Below are 11,728 nucleotides of genomic sequence, written 5' to 3' on the forward strand. Positions count from 1 at the left end.
CTTTTGTTTAGAAAAATGTTTTTCAAAACTACCCTCAGTTTTGAGAACTCAGAAACAAAAAGATTCTCACCTTGTAGTCTTTTTAGAATATTAATGACAAAAGAAGAAAATTTAAGTATATTAAAAGGAATCTATAGAATTAGGTAGATATGAGCTTTTCTTTTTTTTTTTTTTTAACTAGTTATTGATGAATTACTTTCAGGTTAGATTTAGATAACTCAGTACCAACTTTTAGTTGTCTCAGAATGATTTAGTAAATACTTGTTTCTTTATAAATTTATATATCATTGGACAAAGTCTCTGACCTAGGAACTGTACAATGTAAAGCAGTTCTCATGTAACCAGACATAAGAGAAATACACCTGAAATGCATATTGATTAGATATGTTAAACAAAAAGATGTGTTTATGCCAGGATAATTAAAAGAGATTATGAGACTAAAATAATTCATGGAAATTTTGTCTTTTTAGGCTCTGAATTTCTTCTGTCTAGGTCCTTCTCTTCCTTCAGCCACTCTTCAAAATTAGATGTTTTCATAGAATTTCAGAATTGGGTAGGAACCTTGGAATTGCTTGTACCTGAACAGATTTCCTACTACAAAATCATTAATAAGTGGTTATATAGTCTGTTTGAAGACCTCCTTACTACCCTCTGAAATATCTTTTGCCCACCTTTGTGTAGTTCTTGTTTGGCTTTGTAATTCTACCTTTCTGCAACTCATAACTCATTGCTCATTACTTTTAGTTATATACCCTCTAGGGCCAAATAATACAAATAATCTCTTCCATATAACAAGCCTTTAAATACTTGGAACTTTGTTATGTCTGCTCTAGGTCTCTGGGCTCTGATGGCATGGTCATTAGTCCTTGTTACTTTTCTCTCAAGCATTCCAGTTGTTTCTGTTCTTTCTAATATATGGTACCCAGAATTAAATGCAATTCCAGATATAAAATTACTGCCTCTTCCATTCTGAACACGAACCTTCTGTTTAGTTTTTTCCCTGTGCTATTGACTCATAAAGAGGCTCAAATCCTCTAAAACCTTTCTATAATTTAAAAAATTTATCTGGTTATGCATTTATATTTGTGCAGATGATCTTTAGAACACGAGCCAAGGATATTAACTTGTTAGGTTTAACACATTCTAGGTTTTTGAGATCTTTATAAAGCTGTCTTCCTCACATGTTATTTTACAATTGTGGTTTTATCTGTTTCCTTTTTTATACTGTCTTCTCTTTTAGAATATAAGCTCCTTCCATTGAGGATCAGGAACTGTCTTTTTACCTCTGTTTCTATCTCTAGTAAGAGACATTAGTAATTTACATATAATAGTGTTGTTAAGACTGAGAATTTTTTGAAGTTTTAATTTATTGTTAAGGTCTGTAGTTTTTTGATTTTTCTGAAGCATCTACATTTGGTTTAACGAATATGTATGATTTATTCTAGAACTCAATTCCTGCTTTTATATTAGGGGATTTAATATATATGCTGATATTTTACAAATAGCCCCAACTTTGTTTCAAAATATTCTCAACTTCCATTATTTATTCCTCCATTCCATCTAAGATATACATAGATACACACTAAGATACATTCTTGATTTTTCTGTTATCCACAGATAATTAATTTTGGCTAGTGAGAATTCTGAAATTCCATTATAAGATCACAATCTCCTATCATTCCATCTTTTTTTTTTTAACTTTTTAATTTAAAATTAAAATTAAATTTAAGATTATTTCTTGCATTATTGTGTCAAGGTGTTTTAATGGGTCATAACTTTTATATAGTCCAATTATTCTTATATTTCCTCTTCTTGATCTGTTCTCCAGATCTATGTTTTCTTATAAAATGTTTCATGGGAGAGAATTCTGGGAAGAAGATGGAATAAGTTGGTAAATTTCATGCTCTCTAGATTTCCTTCACAAATAGAAGAAATTTGTTCCTCAGAGTAAACACAGACTAGTGAAAAATCAAGAAAACTTGAGGCCCAATCCAGGTCCTCCTGGCATTAGTGGAGAAGATTGAAGAAAGATCCCAGGCTGGGAAATCAACTCATGTAAAGTGAAAACATCGCCAGATTGGTTCCATAGAAATACCAAATTGGGACTTCTGGAGCTAGTTGGGCTTGGCTGGAGCCTTAGCTACAACCACAGGAATTTACATCTCCCAGACAGTGTCTGTGTGTGTAAGGGGGGTCCTGGATTTGAATCCAGGAAGACAGAGTGAACCTTGACTTATTAGCTGTGCTGCAGAGACACTGCACTGGGCTAAAAGAAAGTAGCACACTGGGAGTGCAGAAATAGTGGGGCAGGGATTTTGCTGGCTTCTGATACTTGGAGAAGGGTGGAATTCTTGGTTTGGAGTTTCAGGTCAGAGGTGGGAGCTGAAATGAAGCTGGAAGTACCATCCTCCCCTCTCCCACAACAACAATTAGAGGTGTTTACACTAATAGCTCATATTTTAAAAAATGAACCAGCAAAGAAGAAAGAAGCCAATCATAGAAACTTACTATGGGAACAGGAAAGACCGGGGTTCTTCTTCACAAGAGGACACTGAAGAAATAAAAGCTATCCCAAAGAGAACGTGAAATGGCTCTCTGCCTAGAAAGAATTTATAGAAGAACTCAAAAATTTTAAAAATCAAATGAAAGACATTGGAGAAAAACCAAAATAAAAATAATTTGAGAAAAACAAGATTGAAAAGATTTAACTAGAAAAGGTTTCATCAAAGATGAAAAAAACTTTGTGAAAATTAAAATTGGGCAAGGGGGGAAACCAGCAAAGGTATGAAAGACCAAGAAATAACAAAATAGGTTATAAAGAAGGAAAAAGTAGAACAGAATGTGAAACAAAAACAATTGATTTGGAGAACATATCAAGAAGAGAAAATAAAAGAATAGTTGGGACTGCTTGACAGTTATGATCAAAAAAAGGACTTTGACACAATAATGCAAGAAATTATCTAAGAAAAATTTGCTGGAGTTATAGAATGTAAGGGGAAAGTAGAAATAGAGTAAATCCACTGATCACCATCTCAAAGAGATCCTTTGTGGAAAACAGGAATAGTATTGCCCAATTTCAAAAACCCCAAGAAAGAAAATCTTGGAAGAAACAAGAAAAAGCAATTCAGATATGCTGGAACTACAATTAGAATTGTTCAAGAAGTTCTGGAATCATATCTACTGACAAAAGAACTAGGCCTGTGGCCAAAAATATCACATGCAGCAAAATTAACTATAATACTTAATGAGAAAAAAATAGACATTCGAACTTGCAGCTTTTTAGGACTTTCAGGACTTATAACCAAACTTGAACTTAATAGAAAGTTTAACATGAGAACCAATATCAAAGATAGGTTTTAAGGAATTTAACATGGACAAATTGTATACCCTATGTTTAAGATTGACATCAGCAATAGGGTAGCTCAAAAGAAAGATTGGGGCAGAGTTGAGATAAAAGTAATAATTATGTTATACACATGAAGTGAAGAGGAAGAATGGGCACAGAAGCATTAGAGGGGGGAGGAAGGCTCGTAGTTTTAAAAACCTGTTCACATTGGGAATGAGTTAAATAGGCAACACTGCATATATACCATGAAGGATATAGCACTCTTCAAAATTTATACAGAAAGAGGAGACGGATGAGTGGAGAGGAAAGCAAAGGGTGAGGGAAGAAGACAAGGAAGGGATCTAAGGGTGGGGGAGGTTAAGTAATGGGAAGGCAAGTTAAGAGCAGAATTAAAGGGTCATCAGTGATAGGAAAGATGTGTGTAGGTATTTGTGACTATGAATATATTTACATATGTAAACAAATTAACTATAGCCTGTTTGGGGGAATATAGGTGAGATGAAGGGGGGAGGGAAAGGAAAGAATAAAGTAAAAAAGATGCACAGCAGAGAACAAAAGAATATTTACAAGGAAGTAAAGATGGACACTCACAAATGTTGTTGTGTGTGTATGTGTATGTATCCCCCGGCAATTGGGGTTAAGTAACTTGCCCAGGGTCATAAAGGTAAGAAGTGTGAGGTGTCTGAGAACAGATTTGAACTCAGGTCCTCTTGACTTAAGGGCTGGTGTTCTATCCACCGTGCCACCTAGCTGTCCCTCTTATGTTTTGAATCCTCCCTGATGTATCAGAGGCCTCACATCATAATGGAATGACTGTTAAGTACTACTCCCTCATGATTCTTGGTTAGTGAGAGAGTCACCTCAGATATTCATTACATATTTGGTATATTATAAGTCACTGTTTAATCAAATGGGACATAATCAATATGTCATAATTGTACCCATTTCTCTAATGTCACCTTTTTGCCTCAGTAAGGGGACTGAACTCTTCTGGTTTTGTGTCACCCTTGGAAAGACTGGTATTTCTGTGGATCAAAGGGAAGGAATGAAAGAAATAATTTATTTTGCACTTTTACTCTTTTCCAATCAGTATTAATTTGATAAAATCATATAAAGTTCTATATATAAGACTCCAGAGATATGAACAACTTAATTATAGGAAATAAGCTAAAGACCTTCCACCCTTGTTTTGCCTTGTATTGGTCACCAAGCCCAGTTTGGCAGAGGTGACAACTACATGGAAAGTCCTCCCAAATATTTTTGTTCTTTCAGACCAATCACTTGTCCAACAAGAGCAAATGATCATCTTATGACCATTTAGGTCACTGACTGGTGGCTTGTACTCTTTTCTCCTACCCAAATTAAGCAGAAACTTATCCATCTTATGTGGAGATATTGCTTCATCTGACTTGTGACCCAGCTGATTTTTCTTATTTAGTGGAATTATTCAATATTTGGTATAGATGTTACAGAATGACTGGACCTTTAGCCTTATAAAAATAGTATCCAGGAAGGAGGAGACATCTGAGAGTGTGAAGAACTGAGATCCACTTCTTTAGAGGGGACCATGGACCCTTTAATCAAGTGCCATTGACTCAGATCTTTGCTCCAGTCTTTCTTATTTTAGATGGGATCATTTTAATCTACACATAAGACCTGCCATTACTCTCAGACAGAATACTTTAGTTTGTAAATATGCTTCTGTATTCCTGTTTAACTCATAACTCTAGGGAAAGGAAGGAAGGGAAGAAGCATTTATTAAGTGTCTTCTATGGCACTCACTTTACAAATATCTCAATTGATCCTTACAGGAGCTCTGTAGGTGCTGTTATTCCTATTTTACCGTTAAGTGTCTTCTATATCAATCACTTTACAAATATCTCATTTGATCCTTACAGGAGTCCTATAGGTGCTGTTAGCCCTATTTTATTGTTAAGGAAACTGAAATAGAAAGTTAAGGGACATGTCCAAGGTCACACAAACTTATGAAGCTAGATTTGAGCATACATACATGGCTGAGCACTATCCACTATGTTGCCTAGGAATGGTACTTAATTTGTAGAGTTTTCTATTGATAATTTTATTTTCTGTTATAAATTACATATCATTACTTAAGAGCTTCAACATTGGGGTTGTCTTGGTAGAAAATAAAAATGTGGTTTCATTATTTTGACTTTTCTTTCTACTGAAACAATCTTAAATCTTACAACTTAGTTTTCTTTTATATTGGCTGAAACCTTTCTGTCATGGTAGGATTTGTCATCTTGATTTCATCAAATGAGTATGTGAAAAAAAGAATTTCTATAAATTAATAATAATAGCTAGCATTTATATAGTGTTTACTATGCACCAAGCACCCAAATATTTTACAAATATTATCTTACATAATAACTCATAACAACTCTTACATGTGGGTATTTTTATCCCTATTTTAAAGATGGAACTAAGGCAAACAGATTTAGTGACTTGCTTAGGATCACATAGATGCTAAGTATCTGAGGCTAGATATGAACTCATCTTTATTCATTATTACCTAGCTGCTTGCCCTAAGTGCAGTGTTGGAACATATGGGATACTTTTGAGTATTTTTGAAAGGCTCCACAAAACCTCTGAATGATGCCTGTAACCAAGGAAATTCATAAAATTTCTTTAATTTCCTTGCTAATGGATAATTTCAGTTGAACTTCTTATCAGCTGGATGCTGTGTTGCATTTTGTAATTTATGTGTCGCTCCTTTGTATGACTAAAACTGTACAGGAACACCATTTTCATTTTTTAATCCTAAATTCACTTGGCAAATTTTCTTTTTTTTTTTTTTTTTTGTCATTTAAAAAAAAATTTTATACTTCAATCCATGAAATTTTTTTTTTTTCATATGCATGGGTAATTTTACAGCATTGACAATTGCCAAACCTTTTGTTCCAATTTTTCCCCTCGTTCCCCCCATCCCCTCTCCCAGATGGCAGGTTGACCAATACATGTTAAATATGTTAAAGTATAAATTAAATACAATGTAAGTATACATGTCCAAACAGTTATTTTGCTGTACAAAAAGAATAGGACTTTGAAATAATGTACAATTAGCCTGTGAAGGAAATAAAAAATGCAGGACGACAAAAATATAGGGATTGGGAATTCTATGTAATGGTTCATAGTCATCATCTGGAGTTCTTTTGCTGGGTGTAGCAAGTTCAATTCATTACTGCTCTATTGGAACTGATTTGGTTCATCTCATTGCTGGAGATGGCCACGTCCATCAGAATTGATCATCATATAGTATTGTTGTTGAAGTATATAGCAAATTTTCTTTTAAAAACTTTTTAGACTGTGAATTTTCAAAGTAAAGGAAAAGATTTGGTTGCTGCTCAAGTTCTGTGCATGTCAAAACTTTAGAACATTTCCTACATGGAAGTAATTTCAAAGTGCAAGAAAAAAATATCCTATATTGTGTTCTCTCTGGTTAGTATTTCAATGAGATTGTCCATGCTAACAACCCCTTAAAATCTGGAATTTGGTATTTTTTTGTTTCTTGAAAAAACAACTAAGAAAGAACAGGAATCTGTACTCTCTGTAATGTTGAAGCTTTCAAATCTTACAAGGCAAACTACTGTGAAATTGGAACTATATATAGAGACTGATTTTTAAAAAAATTAAATTTTTGTTTTCTATTCAAATTTCTTTCCCATTTTTTATTTTCTAAATGTTGAGAAAGGAAAAAAAACAAAACCAATTATAGTCATGTAAAGCAAATGTCTGCATTAGTGATCCATCCTATATCCCACAACTCTTCACCTCCCCCAACCCCACTGTTCAAAAAAAAAGGGAGAGGAAGAAAGAAAAAAAATATGCCACAGTCTTCTCTGAGTTCATCAGTTTTTTACCTGGAGGTCAGTTTTTGGTGAGAGCAATTAAGTGAATTTTTTTTTTAAATTTTTTTTCATTTGTAAAACTCAGTATTGTAATACTGAAAATCTCATAACATCTTAGAGGTCATTTAGTCCAGTTCCTGGTGCATACATATTCACCATAACAAATGGCTCTCCAGTTTTTTGTATAAAGAACTCTAATAACAAGGAATTTATCCCATCATGATTCAACCTATTCTAATTTTGTATAGATCTAATCATTAGGAAGTTTTCTTTATATTGAATTCAAATCTGATTTGTGCTTTCTATTCATTATATGGTCAATCACATATGAAATCCTACCTTCCATATGAGAATCTTCCAAATATTTGAAGACTACAATTAGGGCCCTCATAGGTTTTCTTTATCATAGAACTGTAAAATCTAATATTTGAAATGAACTTCAGAAATTCTAGTCCAACCAAAAATAAGAGTCCAGCCTGAGATATATCTAACAAGTGATTATTGCCCAGCCTTTGCTAGATAATACCTGTTCAGGAGGAAACCACTGCCTCACAAAGCCATCTATATTGGAGAACTCTTATGAGGAAGCAGATTTTCTGTACATCAAACTTTAACTTGACTCTCTCCAACTTCTACCCTTTGCTTTAAGTTCTACTCTATAGGATTGAATAAAACAAATGCAGTCCTACTTTCTTGTGACATTCCTTCAAATACTTGTAGACAATTACAGTCTACCCCTACCACACACCTATATTTTCTAGGCTAAACATCTCTGATCTTTTCATGATCTGGTTTCTTTATAAATGTAGTTGTTCTAATCTAGTAACACTGGTTTATTATACCTTGAAAACTATATTTTTGTTCCACATTTATGGTATTCTAACCCAAAGGTTTTTATGGAAGTAATTCATGAATTTTTGAAGTAGCTCTAACATGAAGAGTTGTGAAGGAAAAAAAAATATTTAAACTTGGAGTTTGTGGAATTATTTATTGCCTACTCCTAATATCAATTAACCCTTACAAAAAAAAATTTAAGTGAGGATTTATTAACAATTAACACATTCGTAGAGATGAGGTGGCACTTTACCACTAAACTGGTGACTATTTTGGGCATGTGATGTTTAACACATGTAGGGATGTGAAAATTTTCCACATACATAGAAGCCAGGTACATTGAAAGCTATGGGACCAGCTCTTACTTGTCTCATAATCATAGTTCTAAGCTGAGAAATTTAGATAAATTTTGAAACATATCTTGCCTCTAACCTAAGGTTTCATGACCATTTTCACAATGAGGGACCTTTTTTCTTGAATAGTCCAACTGAAACTGTCCAAAATTGTTCTCTGCATGCCATACAGTTTGATACCTCCTAAAAATGTAGCCTTTTCATGTCAGTGCAAACCATATTAGATAAAGAACTAAATTTTGTGAAAAAAATTCTGAAAAGTATGTTCCCCAATAAGTAGGTGAAATGGACCATATACAGGGCCAACTAATAGGGGGAAAAATCCCATTGTCTATGCTGCTGCATTGCATATCTAAAGCATGAGTGGGTACAATACTTGTTTGTTAAGAAATTTATGTTCAGAAGTTTTAGGTTCATAGAAAATATGTGTTCTAAAAGTATGAAAACTGCACTTAATGATAGGATTTTGTGCAACTCTACAGGCCAAGGTCTAGTTAGGGAAGCAGATCTGATTTCAGGGAAACCAATGAAGAATAGATTGATAGAGCAAAGAGAAAATTAAGCCTGTCTGATTTGTAAGGTCCTTTCTCATTCCCTAGTGGAAATTATATCCCTTCCTTAAAAGTAATAAAGGAAATAGGATTAAGACTTAGGAAATCAACCCTGTGCTTGAAATCTCTTTTAGTATATATAGTATATCATTCTTTTAAAGTTGAGCAGTATTCAACATTCCTGTCCTCAAATCTGCATAATTTCCAGAATGTCAGAGTGGCAGGTGCATGTAGTCCCCCCAATAATCATAGCCTTTTTTTTTTTTCAATCCATTCTCCCCGTGTTTTATCCTTACCGAATGTAATCTTGAGAGTAGTGATAATTTCACTTTTTTCTTTATATCTCAAGTATGTAGGACAGTACCTTTGAAAATAGTAGATGCTAAATAAGTTGTTGTTAAATTGTCTTGAGTTGAATTCATGTTGGGTCACAGGAAGAACATGTTAAAAAGGGAAATAGACCATTGGCATCACCTGATAGCATTGAAAGATATAGTCTCAAGGACTAGGCATGGGAATAGATGGAGGATGTATAGCTAATCAAAGTCTTTCACCACAAGCACCTAGAAAGGCCACAACTGCCCTCCCTTGGGAAACGGGCAGGGTAGAAGTGTAATGACCGCGCTCGCTCCCAGGACACCCCAGAATCAGCCGGAGTCAGGATAAGCAAAAGTCCTCAATCTTTATTCTTGGTCCTCAGACTCAGGATTGAACAGGATGGAAGCAGAATCTCCGTGACCACCTTCCCTAGTTTACTGCCCAGAGTGTGTGTCTCTGGCTAGCTTTACTCCACCCCCTAGTCCCTCCTACAATCCTCTATACGCCAATCATTGAGCCACTAACGGATAGTGGATAGGACCATTTTCCAAGCATATGCCCATAGAGTATCGTCCAATCAGAAGTTAGCCTGTCCAATCAGAAGTTAACCTCAAGCGCTCACAGTCCCGGCAGTCCTGATCTCAGTGCATAGTTCCAGCCCTCTATACAGAAGCTTTAAGTCATAGGATAATGTTGGTGAAAAAGTCCTATTTGAACTCAAGAACATAAGTCTTCCTGACTTCAGATCTAGCACTCTATCCACTATACGACTTAGCTGTCTCATAGGGTTTAAGTATAGCATCCATACAACTCAACCTTCATTTCATTAGGTTGTGAGCTCCATGACATCAGGGACTGCCTTTTGCATGTTTCTGTATAAGCATGGCGTGTTCAGCTAGGGTATGGCTCCAACATAAATATCTATGAGTGCCAGGGCAGAAGAGTTGAGCTGAGTATGCCCCAGAGGTGAATATTAGGGACTTCAGATTTATTTGCTGGGTATTTTATTAAACCAGCTCTGTACTTTAGTGCCCATCCTTTTATACCCAGATCGCTCTGACTCTCACTGATTGGCCTATTAACACCTGCTCATGGTTTGGGTTTTGATGACTCAGAAAGAGAATAAATGCCAACTGTTTCTTTTCTTGCTAGAAACCCTGAAGGTCTCCTCCCAGACTGATTCTTTTGAATTGACAAACAAGGCCATCTTTTGCCTCAATTGTAATCTAGCCTCAGAGAATGTGAAATTAGTTTAAAAGGCCAATCTTCCCACTACATCTAGGGCAATCTCCAGTTTTCCTGACCTACATCTTCCCTGGACTTGGAAGGGAAAATGAGGCTGATGACTGCACAGCTCTGCCTCACTTAAATCCAATTCATTTGCAAATAGAGACATCACCTTCCTAGTGTCATTAGTTGTCTTCCAGGAACAAGGACAGCTAGGATCTTAGGTGTATTGGTCTAAAATTTTCTCTTGATCCCCCCCAGAATTTTTTTTTTAATATTTTTGAGAAAATAGTCATGAGCTCATGAACTTGCCATCTGTTTCATGAACACATGAACATGTTCATATGAGTTTGATATAATTTGGGGACCAAAATACAGGTTACATACAAAAGGGGATTTGAATATTGATATGTACTGCAGATTTTAGTCTTTGAATCTTAACCTTCACAAGTCCTTCACAAATCCTATGTATAAATTGTACAGATTGTAATTTGCATTTATGGAAGGAATACCTACATGAATGAAATTCCAAATCCACCAAAGTGTCTGTAGTGCCAATAAATGGCTTATGTGTATGTGTAATTTCCCTTCCCCCTTACTTTACATCGCACTGATATTGAGGGAGAGAGGCTGTGAATACTAGGAGCCCTCATCCTCCATGGTAGTAGTAATTATTTGTATAGTTAAGATGTTTGTCTCTTAGGAACTTCCTTATTAAACTGGGGAAATTGTGGATGACTCGCTCATTACTGCAATTTATATATTCTTAAGGCATTTGTGAAGATTGAAAATATTTTCTGTTTCTTTACTGTAATGTTGTCTTTATTAATTTCTAAGGTTGTTTTTGTCTTTCCTAGCTCCTTTTTCCTCCTTTTTTTTAGAGACAATGGGGTTATGTGACTTGCTCAGGATCACACAGCTAGTAAGTGTCTGAGATCAAATTTGAATTTGAGTTCCCTTCTAACTCCAGGGCCAGTATTTTGTCCTCCACACTACCTTGTCCTTTTAACGAAGTATATTGAGTGATTTAGCCTGTGTAATTTGTCATATTATTATTTGAATTGTATGGGAAAGTGAAATTCCATGTGTGATGTTTGAAATAGATAATTCAGATTATTAAGGGAAATAAAGCAATCTCTTTTCTCTGAAGATCTTGAAGAATAGAAAATATTCTTTCCTATTTGTTGATTGTAGTTAACAAGGAACAAGGTAACGAGCTAGATGATCTCT

Source organism: Antechinus flavipes, chromosome 1 (assembly GCF_016432865.1).
Source record: "Antechinus flavipes isolate AdamAnt ecotype Samford, QLD, Australia chromosome 1, AdamAnt_v2, whole genome shotgun sequence".
Lineage (NCBI taxonomy): Eukaryota > Metazoa > Chordata > Mammalia > Dasyuromorphia > Dasyuridae > Antechinus > Antechinus flavipes.